Genomic DNA, 9,840 nt, shown 5'->3' with positions numbered 1-9,840 from the left:
AATGTGTGGCTAGATGTTACTGAGTGCAAAGCTTTCGTACACGTTTTGCACCTAATCATTTTTCATGTCATGGTTTTTAGCCCCACTGGTGGGTCTATAAGGATGGCAATGTCGGCCAGTTAGTGCTCGACTTTGGTCCGGACTGAAATACCTCGACAGATATTGGATGGATTGCCATGACATTTTGTGCAGACATTCGTGATCCACCGAGGATAACTTCTATTGGCTTTTTGTGATCCCCCGACTTTTCATCTAGCTCCGGCAGGCCGGTTCAATTATAGAGAAATCTCGACATCACTCTTAGAAAAAAGGGTTCTCAAAAGGGTTCTTCCTGAGGGGCGGAAGTTGTTCACGTTACTATTTACTTCTGAAGTACCCTTTTTAAAAAGTCAGAGTTCTTCAGTGATTGTTAAAAAGTTTTAAAAAATGTGATTGAGGGACGCTGCGCCACATCAGCCCCGGCCCTTTAAAAGGCTGCTGGGGGTGGTTCCCCTGGTACAGGGCTAACAATGTAAAAGAGGAAAAGGTTCTCTGTAAAACGTCGTTGGTGGGTTCTCGATGAAACCCTTGGACTATAACATGTTTCCTTCTAGAATGTTTTCTTGTGACCACCCTTAGAAGGTGGAAAGTTTCCTGATCTTAAGAGTGGATTCTGGGTGGAGCTATTAACCCATAGTGGGGTTGCCTCTAGAACCCCTCATAGTGGGTCCTGGGTGAACTTTACACAGATGGATCTATGTATAACCCTTTAAGTTGGGTTCTGGGTAGAATCCTAAGGAAGAGTTTTTCTTTGACGAAATGTGTTAGTTAGCGAAGGAATGAGAATGAATGAGAAGGGGTTGACTTATTTGCTGTTGTTGTTGTGGTTGTTGTTGTTGTTGTTTTCTTCTTCTTCATGACTGTCCCCATGTAATTGTTTTATTACTTCCCATCATTTGTCAAAACGAAAGACAATTTACACTTTTCTTTGGTTAAAGATTCATCATGGTTTCAAAAATGACAACGATTTTGCAGAGAGAGAGAGAGAGAGAGAGAGAGAGAGAGAGAGAGAGAGAGAGAGAACCTGCGCGCATTTCAGTTTTGCTCCGACCACAAAGCTGCAGAATAGCTGAGAAAACAACAGCCGACTTCGCTGACCTCTCTCTCGCTCTCTCTCTCCTCCTCTCTTCCTCCTGTCGGGTTTTAAGGAGATCTCTCTCAGAGCTGGAGAGGAGAGGTAGCCGTATCTCTCTCTCTCTCTCTCTCTCTCTCTCTCTTTCTCTCTCTCCCTCTCTCTCTCTCTTTCTCTCCTCCTCTCCTCCTCCTGTCGGGTTTTAAGGAGATCTCTCTCGGAGCTGGAGAGGAGAGGTAGCCGTCTCTCTCTCTCTCTTCTCTGCAGCCTCTCTCCGCTTCCTCATCATGGATGTTAGGAGTAAAAGAGCCGCTTGGATTATCGCTCAAGTCGCTCTGCTTCTCTCCAGCTCGTGCGGGACGACCCGAGAAGGTGAGCAGGCGATGCGCTTCTTGACTTTTCCCCAGAGGAGACGGGAGGGAGTCCCGTGGCTTCAAACCCCCCCCCCCCCTTAATTTGGATAAAGTACGGGGATGTGTTTCTCAAGGCGGTTGGATTGTGTCTCGTTTACGCGTCAGCGCTCAGCCGTAAAGGAGAAATACGGAGAGTTTGAGTGGTTTAAGGTGAATGCTGATGATTTGATTTGATGTTAGAACGAGAACTGACTGAGTGTGAACAGCGGACCACTCCTCACCTGACTTTGCTATCCAAATCCCTCGAGCTGTTTTGTCGCATTTTAATTAGTTTATTTGTTTACTTCAAGGGTTGATCATATTCCCTCATATTGGGAGCTTTTTCAAATAAAATGATGTGGGCAAACATGCGTGAAGAGGGTTACTATCTTAGAGCCAAACACATGTAATTGTCACCCAAACCTTTCAGAAGCCAGCTCATCCACTGTGTGCGTAAAACAACGCCATCGCTTTGTTTCCGGTTAATTTGGTGCTGAGCGCAGCACCATGGGAATCCTGGGAATTAGCCACGTTTGTGCACACACACACACACACTTTAGAGCAGCCAGAGTGTGAAGGAGCGTGTGAGAAATAAACGAAGAGCTTGTAGCATTTGCTGGTTTGATTATCTGACCTCTGTGATGGAAGAAAAATGAAGGAGAAGCTGTGTCTTGCCTGTGTTCAGTTATTTCATTTTATTGTATAGGTATGGCAGTTTATCTCTGCTGTGATTGTGGAGCTGTGTCTGCTTCATGAAGAGGGGAGGAGAAATACAATGTGGATGAAGAGAGGATAAAGATGGAGATGAGGAGACCTCCTCGTATGTGATGGAATCAGATCGTTGTAAAAGTTCTCCATCCTTCCACACTTATATTCTCCTCGTTCACAACTTATTACCACCTGGTCCTTCGTTGCAAGTCATCTTTTCTGTATTTTATTCAGTCTCTTTTATTTGCTTCCTTTACTTACACGTCAACCAATCCTTTCTGGCTTACTTTGGGGTTTTAATCTTTGACTGTCTCTCATAAATCATGATGAAAATATTGAAAACGAAACAGCGGTGCTTGAGGTCTGCTGCAGTGCAATGCACCGGCGGTCTTTGGATGGAAGACAAAAGAGGTGATATGCAGCCAGAAAAGATCTGTGGTTTTTCATCGTTCTTTTCCTGAAAGAAACATCGACGACTTTACCAAAATATATCTGTTTTTTCTCCATCTCTCTTACTCCTGCTGTGTGTCTCCCTCGGTTACGTCTCCTGCGTCTGTCTGACTCAGATCTGCTGCCAAACTCTCCGTCTTCTCCTCCCCAATGCATTTTTCTTGTCAGCTTCTCTCATCCTCCTCGACAGATATCTTCCCCCCCTAATTGCCTGCTGTCTTTTCCCCTCTTCTCTTTCTCTCTTTTCCGTCTCACCTCCACCTGGATCTCCCTTCTCTACTGAATCAGAGCGCTGCTGCTGCTGCTGCTGTGTTGCTGGCTCTTTTACTCCCCATTTCTTCCTCTTCACCCCCACCCCATTGTGTTCTTCCTGTTTCTTTGCCAAGTCTCCTCATTTCTAACTCCCTCTGCTCTTTTCTTTCGCTCCCCTTCTTCCGGTGATTTAATGTGTTCGTCATCACCTTCTTCTGTGCAGCTGTTACAAGTTGAACTTGAATAAATAACTTGAGATTTCAAGACCCAAAGCAATGCTTCAGTGTTCTCCTGTCAGAGTGTAACAAGCTTCTAAAACAGCATTTAGACCACAATGGCACACTAAACCGCTCCACTGAGTCTCAGACTGATAGCAGCTTCAGCTTCAGGGTTTGCAGCTCTTTAGAGCAGGTTCACCCACCACATCGATTTAGTGATTGATCTGCATGCTTTCCAGTTCGTTTTCCAGTACTGTGATCGTAGAGAAACTTGTTCTTCATCGGAGGAGAGGCTCATTGTTTTGTTTTTTCTGTTCATCCAGCTTGTCTTGCAATCAGTGGCTCTTTCTCAAATCTTTTTTTCCAGTTTGGTTTTGGTCTCTTTTTCAGCCTTGTCCATTTACTCCTTCTCTCCGTTTCCCCCATGGCCTCTGTCCATCTCACTGTTTATCTCGCCCTGCCTGACCCAGACACTCATCATGCACGGACCATAAACCACAGCAGCATATTAAGTGAGGGCCACAGGGTTTCAGACTGTGCCCCGCGTCTCGTTCCACCCCTGCAGACAGCTCACTGTTCATTACGGAGGTGGTACTAAATGATAACAAAACAGAAATACATATTTAAACAGCCACAGATGGCGCACCGATGACTTGTTAGCTGGAGGAGTGAAAGCGCTTAAGTTTATTTAATGAGATTCAAGGAAATCAGCGTGTGAAACAGATGCCCGCAGGATATTAAAGTCACTGTGCGTTTAATCGCCTTCTGATATTACCAGCATGATAGAGTCACTTTGTGTTGGAAATAGCTTCTCGCATGAAGGCACTGTGGAAGGACGACAGGTCGGCCCAGTGTGTGCAGAGATCATTATGCATCCTCATGGGGATCCACAGAAAACATGAGTTCAGGTGTCAGATAAGTCATCTTTCTGGCCACTGGGGGGCAGCAGAACAAGCTTTTAAAAACAGTAGCATATTCTTGTTAAAAAACAATAGTATTCTTTTGAGTCGTGTTTCCAAAGGCTGCATCCACATTGTCTAGACTCTACATGTTCGTTTTAAAACGCATAACTTTTGCCACGTCTACCTCTCGGGGATGCGTTGTAGTCTGGAATGGCAGGGGGAAAAAAACAGCATCTGCCTCGATTCAGTTTGTTAATTCAACTCGGATACTGAATTACAGGGTTTGCTGACCTTGTTGTTAGATTGCAGTTAGATTATACCACTGCCTACATGCGCAGGGGGGTACGTTTTTATTCAAGTGCTTTGCTATGGTTTTCCAGGCGCCGCATTATGGACGGGGATTATTTCTGAAACGGAGCCAAAGCGCTTGTCTGGGCAGAATATTGTGCACGAAGCCTTGAAGCCACTGAGCTCAGGATGTCTTTCAACACACACAGTCCTCTGATCCGCTTTCAACGAAGTTTGAAACGTTTTTTTAAAGCAAAAATGCAGTTTTAGTGTTTCGTTTGTTGTTGTTGTTGCTGTACAAATACGTTGTCAAACTCACAATGAACAAGTCCAGAACCTCGAATGAGAGTACAAAGAAGAAGAAAAGAAAAAAACTCCTTGGCATTTTTTTAGACCTCAACACTAAAATTCAGAGTTGTGTGTCAGAGGAGCGCCGGCTTCTTCTATTACTTTTGCACTCTGAGAATTACAGTGAGAATTTCATCGTTAAGAGCAAGAGAGATCAATTGTTTTCAGTCAAAGCTGCAGAAAACAGTCCAGAATCCAAAGCAGCCTCGGGCCAAGCCGTGCCCTGAATAAAGCGTCCTAGTTATGGTCCGCAAACAAGACACAGCTCACACACTCAGAGCTTTCATTGAAGACACACAATTATCACTCACAAGTGTGGATGCTATATATGCGTTGCTAAGATGTTGGTTGATGTCATGTCTCCTGAATATGTGACACAATTGTTGAGGCATTTGACTAAAAAAACACAAACATCAACCTCATTGTAGCGCTGGAGGAAAAGTCAGAGGATCACTACTGCCAGTTCCCTTTTGGGACCATACTTTATGTCATGATCATCGATAGATATATCATTTTAATGCGGGACTGGCGTAAATTAAGGTAAAAAACAGGACATTGTTCTCGCTAACATTCCCCGAATAACATTTATATCATTTACAATAGAGCCGGCTCCGATATTCTTCCAGAGCAGCGAGACTGTGGTCTTTATTGGTATCCCGCTGCGTCTCTAATTGAGAAAGATTCGATCTCTTGTGAGTTATTTTGTTCTGCTATATTCAGCTTGTTTCTCAAAAGCATAATTTAGTTACAACTCTGCCTCCAGTGCATCCCTACATTAACTAGTGGAGCAATTAATTAGCGGCTCCTAGCTCTTGCACGATAGTTCTGCTTCTGAGAAAATGTTTCTCAAAAGCATAAATTAAGCGCATCAAGACATGTCAAGCTTGGTTATGTAATTCCACGAGCTCGCTGTCAATTGTTAACTGTACCGTGACACTATACATGGAGGCGTGTGTGCAACATTAAGATACAAATGCTGAACTTATTAATAGACAGTGCTTGATTGGCTTGTTGTGCACTTATAATTAAAGAAGCACAAGGGCCACTCTAATTAAAAAATCTGATACTCTTTGTTGCGTGATGTCCAATCCATTATTGTCGTTGTTATTCGAAGCATTATAATGAACTCATTCATTTTTCCTTTACTCTGTCGTCTTCACTTAGTCATTTTCTAGGATGTTTCTTGGCAATCAGGATCTGAACTTGTTCCACATATTTATGTTTGTGTGTAAATATTTCTCTCTCTTTTTGCCTTGTTATTGAGCAACTATGCTGTAATGTGGTCAAGTCAATGTTTATATAAACCAAAATATATCCCATAATCATCATGAAAGCATACCTTTGGCCAACAGGGACGTGGACACGTAGGCTCACGGACATTGCAGTTATGTCCAATAAATGCATATTACAGCTTGATTGCATCCAGCAATTCAGTTTCCCATAGGCAGAAATATAACTGTGCAACTATCAAGCTGGAGGAGGCTGTCATTGCGTCTTTGAACACGTGTGTGTGTGTGTAGATTTAAATTAATTGGATTGGCCCCGGGTGTTTTAAGCAAACATGAGGTTAAAGTTTATGTAAGCACATTAATATGAAGACGTGGCTGCCTGGAGTGAAAGAGACATTTCTGACCTGATGTTAAACATTAACGTTGCCCTGAGGAGGAGAGTTCTTCCTCCCTGCACAGCACTACTTCCTCAGGCTGAGGCTGTGAATTAGAAAGCATTCCCACTCTAAAATGCTTGCCTAAGTGCAGTAGAGTGGACAGAAAGCAGCGGTGCTAATGCACATGAAAGCTCCTCAGTGTGTATTAAAACAGGGACATTAAAACAGCAACGATGACGAGCACGACCCACAAGATTCAGTCAAATCGGGTATTTTACTAATTAATCAGGATGAAAACATATGGATTACAGAAATAAGCAGTCATATAACACAGGGGAATAAACGTCCCATTTAAACTAAATATTGTAGACAGCATACACAAATGTGTGTACATTAAAACTAATCAGAACACCACCTAGTGTGCCACGGAGGTAAAATAAGAGATAAAATAAGATAATCCTTTATTAGTCCCTCAGTGGGAACATTTACGGGATTACAGCAGCAAAGTGTAAAGTGCAGATATAGTAAAAAAAAAAAAAAAAGAAACAAGATTAAAACCAGTATTATAAAAAAGCAAATAAGCAATAAAAAAAGAAAGTTAAAAAAAAACAGTAAGAATCCGAAGTAACTGAAATATTATATATAAAGGCAGAATATATATTTAAGTTGCGATCCGCTGACTATCACATTACATTACATGTCATTTAGCTGACGCTTTTATCCAAAGCGACTTACAATAAGTGCATTAAACCATGAGTCCAAACTCAGAACAACAAGAATCGAGAAAGTACAATTTCTTCAATAAAGTTAAACTACAAAGTGCTATCAGTAAGAGACATTTAAGTGCTACTAACGTGCTACCACGGCGATACCTTCCCTATTCAAGGTATAGTCGAAACAGATGTGTTTTTAGTTTGCAACTGAAGGTGTAGAGACTTTCTGCTGTCCTGATGTCAATGGACATCTCGCATATATATATATATATATATATATATATATATATATATATATATGTCCTGAGGGGGTTATGATGTTTGTGTTTCTTCCTTTACAATAATTCAGCATCTGTGTGGAAGTTGGTGGACATGTTACATCAATCACGGAAGGAACTGGGTAGTTTCATTACGCCTCGGGGGGTGTACCTGAAAATCCGACTCTTCTATGTAAGGAGCCTGAGTCGACCGCCAATCTCTCTCACTCGAATCGTTGCGGCGACGGGAAAATATGGTAATGATACAAAGAATGATTCATAATTCACAAAATAACAATATGGCTATTTCAACATCAACGAATCAGCCGTACATTTATCAATATGAGCACTCGCGTCAGTACCACGGACGGTGCTGCAACTAATACACACACGCACACACACACACAAAAAAACACACACACACACTTTATACACACTAAGCGCTGTCTCGGACAATAATATTGTAGTTTTCACTATGTTTCTATAGAAACATAAAGTTTAAACAAAAGGGGGATCAGTGAGCAAGAAAAATAAAAAACTTTCACTCAATCACTACTACGCATTCATTACGTATAGAGGACTATATATATATCTATATGTCCAAACCTCTCGGGTTTGAGATATCTTAAAAGCATCGGGGGGGAATTGAAATTTGGCAAAAACGACCACCTGGAGTCACGGATGAGCTGCTAAGAATTTGATGTCGAAAGGTCAAAGTGCAAGACCACTGTGACCGTGTAACGCATTTGGACATAACTCAAGACTGCATGTGCTAATAACGACGATTTCATGTCAATTTGGACATCAAATGCAACTTGGTTGGCGGATGCATCCGCAAGTGGGGGTGGGCATTATATTATTAAAGCAATTTTATAATGTGCATATTTACAAGTCCCAAAAGAAAGAGGGATTCTTAAAAGGCATGACATCGCCACAACCTTTTAAAACATTTGCTCAGTTTGTGCTCCAAAAGGCTCCTCGTCTTCCTGAAGTCCACTTGTTGTGACCAGAGCTGAGATCAAAACAGGGCCACGTTCCGATCAATACACGGAGAAGCTTTGATGACACTCAGCCTATCATTTGTTGATGAAATACTATCTTGTCTCGCAGTGAAATGAAATGTTTTTTCCGTCTGGTTAAGCCATGAATCACGTTGCCCATCATCCACACATGAAGGACAGGCGGTTGCACTTGTTTACCCCGCCGTCGTGTTCAGGTGTGTTCTCTGTCTCTCCTTCACTTTCTCTCTCGGCCTCATCAGGCTTCCTCGAGTAGTTTATCTCCCCGCTGAGTTGATTTAGAGCCACTGGAGTGTGAGCCATAATCATAGCCTAATGGCTATAATATCAATAACACTTAATGACTTTTAATCTGAGCTTAATGACAGATAATACCATTTGTACTGTGTGTGTGTGTGTGTGTGTGTGTGTGTGTGTGTGTGTGTGTGCTAATTTGCATTTTCACCCTCACTCGTGGGTGTGAAGACGATGGCGGCTCACTGGTTCCTCTGAGTCTAGAAGAAAGGAGTCCCGTCCTGCCTCAAAATCAGGTGTCGACTTTGAAACACTTTTTGGTGAAAGTCGAGGTGAAATTCATTCACATTCAGGCTGGTTCTATGTATCTCTGCTACCAGTCCTCCATTCGTCCTGTGATCTCTGCCCCAAAGAGATGAAACACTATCTTACATCAAATTAAAGACGGCACGGTTTGGTTATACCAACATTTGAAAATGAAGGGGGTTATTGAGATGCTGGAGCTGGTGTTATTACTTCCCCAATGAAGGCTACTTGAGTTGGATATTTAAACCGTGGAGGCTGCGGGTGATAATATTGGTTCTTGATTAAATCTCACAAATCATGTATCATAAATCCTTGAGTTCATGAATTAGCCCTCATCTGTTCCAGGGTTATCAGCAGCCTATTTCATGTGCCGCACCTCCCTGTGTCACACGAATTCACTGCTTTCCAGTAAGATGATTGTTTGCACCGAGAAGACGAACATAAACCTGTAGATATAAACTATTGAAATGATCAGCAAACCTCTCCAGTCCTCTTTGATTCATGCGAGGGCAACATCAACGAGAGCCAGGATGAGGAAAAAGGGAAAGTATAGCCGAGGATAAATCCCCTTCATATTTCTTCTTTAGTGTCATTTATGGAAATGTGTGCAGGCAAAATGAAGCCATGAACGGGACCTGATGAAGTCAAGGTTATGGGATGTGGAGCCACCAGTCGTGAATCTGGATTTATTAACCCAGGAACAGGTAGTTAAGTGAGGGGCTGACGGGGGAGGGGGGAGTGGACTGCGGTCCATCTGTTTGATCTTGGGACCTGCTGGACTTATTTGTTCAAGGCCGTCCCCAGAAGGAGTCTGTCTCCCCCCAAAAAATGAAGCCATTCGTCATGTGAGATTGTCATCAACTCAGATGACTTGTTGTCGCTTCGAAGTCTGGCTCTGTTTCTATCTGTGGAGGTCACGATACTCCGTCACTCAGATGCTGAGGGACACACCTTTCTCTGTGATTGTTTTTCCCAGTTTCAGTTGTGACCAACTGTGCAACTATTTGTTCACAGGAGTAGATTTAGTTTAGATCCA

The 9,840-nt window shown here is 42.6% G+C and overlaps 1 pseudogene; it reads left to right on the top strand.

Moving 5' to 3' along the window:
* The first annotated feature begins 1,312 nt into the window (after positions 1–1,312).
* LOC117746375 overlaps positions 1,313–9,840 on the top strand; it is a 76,460-nt pseudogene continuing 67,932 nt past the window's right edge.

The sequence above is a fragment of the Cyclopterus lumpus genome, chromosome 17 (assembly GCF_009769545.1).
Source record: "Cyclopterus lumpus isolate fCycLum1 chromosome 17, fCycLum1.pri, whole genome shotgun sequence".
NCBI lineage: Eukaryota > Metazoa > Chordata > Actinopteri > Perciformes > Cyclopteridae > Cyclopterus > Cyclopterus lumpus.
The sequence above is the reverse complement of the archived record's forward strand: the minus strand, read 5'-3'. Positions and strand labels throughout refer to the sequence as shown.